Here is a 5,707-nt window from a genome sequence, read left to right on the forward strand (position 1 = left end):
TTCCCCGCTCAGAGAGCGGCGCCGCGCGGACCCGACGGCCGCGCCCCGGCACAGCGCCCCCTGCCGCCGGGGAGGAGAGGCGGCCGCGGCGCCCACCGCGGGTCGGGGGATGGCCTGGGCACTCGTGTTCTTCATCCCCCACCCAGTATCAGGCGGACGCTGCGTTTGTGTACGGCAGCCTCGCCAACGCAGCTCCCTCCGCCTGGCCTTAGGTCGTTTTGCTTTCTTCCATTATTGAGGCGCTGAAATACATATTCCAGCGGATACAAAGATTATTCCGACGCTTATTGTGTGCTGGGCTTTGTTCAAGTGCTGGGGATAAAGTGAGGAGCAGCACAGACGTGCTCCCTCCCAGAGCCCCTCAGCTGGTGGGGGAGAAAGTGCTGTCATTGACGTTGCTAACGAAATCGCCCGTTAAATAAGTTCAATTCCCTCCATCCGTCACCTGTGCATTCACTTCACACTAATGGCTGAACATCTACTTTGTGCAGTTTTCACTAACTGGAAGACTGGGAGCTGGAGCTGGAGAAGGACCAAAAGACCATTAAGACACACTCCCTTCCTTCAGGGGGCCTGTTTATAAACTCTTAGGGGCAATAAACAGACACAGGGCCGACTGTGATGCATGACAGTACAATAGTGGAACTTCAAGGGAGGATACATTATATTCAGTAAGTATGATAGACCTGGATAGAGTGAGAACCCCTGTGAGCCCATCCCAGCAGTGTCATTAGGAGGTAGTTGAAAATCAATTAGTATCTTTTCGGGACTCTTGGAAAATGGCAAAATGGGACTTAGACTCATGACACAGAAGCAAACGCTTTGAAATTATCTTTCCCAGTCTCTATCTTCCTCCCTGCCTTTCTCATACGACATTGTACAACAGATGCTCCCAACTCCCATTTGCTTTTTTGAAAACGTCCCCAAGCTCTCTCCAATGCAGCCCTTGGTGGTTCCACTCCCTACTAACTGTTGATGCTTCCTGAATAATGCACTTGGCTTTTCGCTGTAAATCAGGCCTCCAGTTTTTCATTTCTCTGCCTCCTCCATGACCCCTGACTTATGCTGAGGACTCGGGTCAAAGACAGCCTTCTCTTTATGCACAAAAGGAAGAGAAGAATCTGTGAATATAAAGTTATTCTTTTTTTGTAGCTCATTTATAATGTTTTTAAAATTCCATGCACTTGACAGTATTATTTCCAACACTCCAGCATAAGTATCACAGTACTTGTTGGAGAATGTAGTTTTTTTCTCTTTAGCTCCTTCCACTTTCTTATTTTTTGGCTAGTTTTACAGAGTACAGAGATTTTTTAAAATGTAATAATGCAATAATTCAACAGAAAGGTTTGTGTCTCCCCCCTCGCAATGTTCACACCCCCTCCTGGATAAAGCATGAATCCAGCGGGGAGGGCAGAGAAAAAGGAAAACGACCAAGAGAACTGTGGAGATGATGAAGAAAGCCAGAGCTACTGGGAGCTCATCTGAGTGGCCTCCACAGACTAGATCACTTGAACTCATCCCAGGATATTACTCACAGTGATGGCAGAATTGCTTTACACATCCTGTACACACGTGTGATCTGCTAATAAACACACTTTCCTGCTAGCAGTAGTCCGACGTGCCCTCCACATGTTCTAGGCATAACCAAGAGATTACATTCCACTTTTTCACATGAGAAAAACTGAGGCTAGACAAGCCAAGTCACTTGCCCCAGGTCCGTAGCAAGAAAGCAGAGAAGCTGGGAATTCAAACGCAGGCCTGTCCAACACGAAAGCGTGTGTTTTCCTCATACTGTTTCACTGCCTTTGGTGGGGTGGAGAGTTGGATTGAGAAGTCACATTTCAGGTGGTCTGTGACCCTGGGCAGATGTCCCACAGAGGAGCTGAGAGGGAAGGACATTCCAGACAGAGGCAACAGCCCGAATAGAAGGAATGGCACTGTGGCCAGGTGTGGCAGCACAGAACACATGTGATGGAGGGCAAAGAGGCTGGAAAGGTGCACCGGGGGGGTGGGGGGCTGCAGGCAAAGGACCTGGTGCCAAGGGAAGGAGTTTTCTTTTATTCATAGGGAAAGCTTTTTTTTGTTTTTGTTTTTGGCTTAGCTAAGCTAAAGAGAAGCAAAGCATTTTAAAAATTAATATTACTCATATTTTTAATTGACAAGTCTTAATAGAACGTATTTATGGGGTACAATGTGATGTTTTAATATATATATATATATATACACAATGTGGAATGATTATATCAAGCCAATCAACATATCCATCACCTCGCTTACCTTTTTTATGGTGAGACAGTTGAAATTTACTTAGTTATTTTGAAATATGTAATACATGATTATTGACTGTAGCCAACCTGCTGCGCTATACTAATAGACCTCAAAACTTATTCCTCTTGTCTATCTGAAACTTTATACGCTTTGACCAACAAGTCCCCATTCTCTCCTCTCAGGCCCTGGTAACCACCACTCCACTCTCTATTTCTATGGGTTCAGCTTTGTCAGATTCCACATATATATGAGATCATGTGATATTTGTCTTTCAATGCCTGGCTCATTTCGCTTGCCATAAGGTCCTCCAGGTTCATCCATTTTATCTCAAATGTAGCAAAGCTTTGTTTCCTTTTTAAATTTCTTTAGGTAATGGCTGGTATGGGGAACTGAACCCTTGACCTTGGTGTTAAAGGCTGTACTCTAACCAGTTGAGCTAACCTGCCAGCCATAAGCAAAGTTCTTGAACAGAAGAGTGACATAAGCATTGATAAAAGACAAAGCTGTAAATAGTAACAGTCTAATAATAACAACAATAATTCTCTAGGGAGAGATTTTCAACTTGAATAACATTCAGAGATTATAACTGAAATGATGTCTTTAACATTAGAAAGACTTGGATGAACTAATAATACAAGTGGTCTTCCAAAAGTTTGTGGAAAGATCTGTATTATCTTTTAATTTTATTTTTCCACAAACTTTTTGAAGTACCGTAGTATGGTTGATGTTCCTATGTTTTTCATTGTTGTTGTGTGAGTATCTGAGAATTTCAACAATGGACAGACACAGAAATGCAATCCATGTGTCTGTGTTTGGGTGGGCATATCATTAGCCTCGATGGAGATGGAAGGATGGAGATTTCATGTTTGAAGACAATACCATTGTGATTATCCAACTATATTAACAGAGTGAGCAAAAGACAGAAAACAAGTTAAATACCCATCACAAGGGAATTGGTTAAATAAAGTATGGTACATTGATGTGATGTGGCAAACTATGCAGGTATTTAGAAAGTGATGTAGAGCTGTATGTGTTGATATGGAAAAATGGCCAGTATATATTATTAAGAGAAAAAGAGAATTATAAAACAGTATACAGAATATGATAGCATGTGCATAAGCGAGAGGATATATTGATTGATCCATATAAAGTTGCCAATATTCAGCAATTTGTAACCTATAAGAATGGCAATTTCATATGGTTCAACTTATTACATGCTTGAATATGTGCGGGAGAAACTTCAGAATGTTTACATGATAAACCTTTACTAGCTGTTACTTCATAATAGTATTAGTGAATTGAAAGCATAGTATAGGAATTTTATTTTTCACCATATCCCGTTCTTTCCTGTTTATTTTATGAAAAACTGCCCAGCTAATCAATTCCCCTTTCTTTATTCCATACTCATCATGTAACTTCTGGCTGTAATTTTTCCTACATAGAGACAAAACAATGACCAGTAAACATAATCATCTTGTGCTCTTAGCAGTTACATTTCTCACTGTAAGAAAATGTACAAAGGAAGCTTTTTAAAAAGGAATTTGAATCATGAAAACCAAGTAGTGATTCACTTTAATTAATTTTCCTTTTGTAAACCCCAGACTGAGTACTATTAATGGAAATGGAAGTTACCAAGTAAAGTGAGTCAGAAAGGAAAATTCCTCATGTTCATAAGAGCTTCCAGTGAATGAATGGGTTATAGTTTCACTGTAATTTTCCTCTTGTTCAATCCTCGTTGAGGTGACTTACAAGCTATAAAAATTCTTGGCCAATTATTTCAGGTTGGCTTTTGTTAGCCATAGAAAGAGAACATCTTTACTCAGCTTTATTGAGGTATAGTTTACATATTAATAAAATTTACCAGTTTATAATGTACAGTTAGATGAATTTTGACAAACGTATAAAGTTACGTAACCATGATCACAATTAATATACTGAATATTTTCATTTCTCTAAAAAGTTCCCTCATGTCCTTTTGCAGTTAAGCTCCTTTCCTGTCCTCCCAAGGCCCTGGAAACCATTGATCTATTTTCTGTTACTATAGTTTTGCCTTTTCTGGAATTTCATGTAAATGGAATCCAACAGCCTTTTGTGTCTGACTTTTTTCACTTATCATAATACTTTTGAAATTCACCCATGCTGTTGGGTATATCAATATTTCTTCCTCTTTATTGCTAAGTAGTATTCCATTGTGTTTATAAATTACAATGTGCTTACCCATTCACCTTTTGATGGATATTTGGGTTCTTCAGTTTTTTTCCTCCTACAATTAAAGCTGCTATGAACATTCATATACAAGTGCTTGTGTGCATGTTTTCTTTTCTTTGTAGTAAATACCTGGAGGTGCAATTGTTGGGTTGAATTTTTTTTAGTTTTTTTTCTTTCATTTAATTTTTTAATAGAAATGTGTTGTTTTTTAAATTACATTTTTCATGTACATGTTTATGGGGTATAGTTTGTTGTTTCAATATATGCATATATTGTATAATGATCTAATCAGAATAGTTAGCATGTCTATCACCTAAACATTTATAATTCCTTTGTGGTTATAACATTCAAGATCCTCTTAAAATACACAATACAATATTATTAGCTATTGTCACCTTAGAGCCCCAGAACTTATTCTTTGTATCTGTTACTTCACAACTTTGCATGTTGGGTTGAATTTTTTAAGTGCATGTTTAACTTTAGCTCCCCAAACCTTTCCAAAGTGGCTGTGTGATTTCATGTTCCCATCATTGATGGTGAGAGTTTCAGTTGTTCCAAATCCTCACCAACACTTAGTATTGTCAAATTTAAAAATTTTAGCTAGATGTGTAGTGATATCTCATTGTGGTTTTAATTTGCATTTCCCTAATGACTAATGTACTTGTTCTTTTCAGGTACTTATTTTCTTTTATTTATGTTGTGGTGAAATGCCATTTTAAGTATTTTGGCCATTTAAAAATTAGATTATTTGTCTGAATATCAATTCTTTGTGAGAATATGCTTTGCAATTTTTTTCTCCCAATCTGTTTTTTTTTTCATTTTCTTAATAGTGTCTTTCAAAGAGCCTAAGTTTTAAAATTTGATGTAGCATTTATCAATAATTTCCATTTGTTTCATATCTAAGTAATCTTTGCCTAATCCAAATCACAAAGATTTTCTCCTATGTTTTCTTCTCCAAGTCTCATAAGTTTAGTTGTATAGTTTAGGTTCATGATCCATTTTGAGTTAATTTTTTTTTATGGTGTCAGGTAGGGTCAAGATTCTTTTTTTTTTCCCCACATGGATATTCAATTTTTCCAGAACCACTTATTGAAAAGATTGTCCTTTCCCCTTTGAGTTACTGTATTAGTTTGCTAGGACTGCCACAACAAAGTACCACAGACTGGGTGGCTTAAACAACAGAAATGTATGTTCTTACAGTTCTGGAGGCGAGAGGTCTGAAATCAAGATG

This window comes from Cynocephalus volans, chromosome 6 (genome assembly GCF_027409185.1).
Source record: "Cynocephalus volans isolate mCynVol1 chromosome 6, mCynVol1.pri, whole genome shotgun sequence".
NCBI lineage: Eukaryota > Metazoa > Chordata > Mammalia > Dermoptera > Cynocephalidae > Cynocephalus > Cynocephalus volans.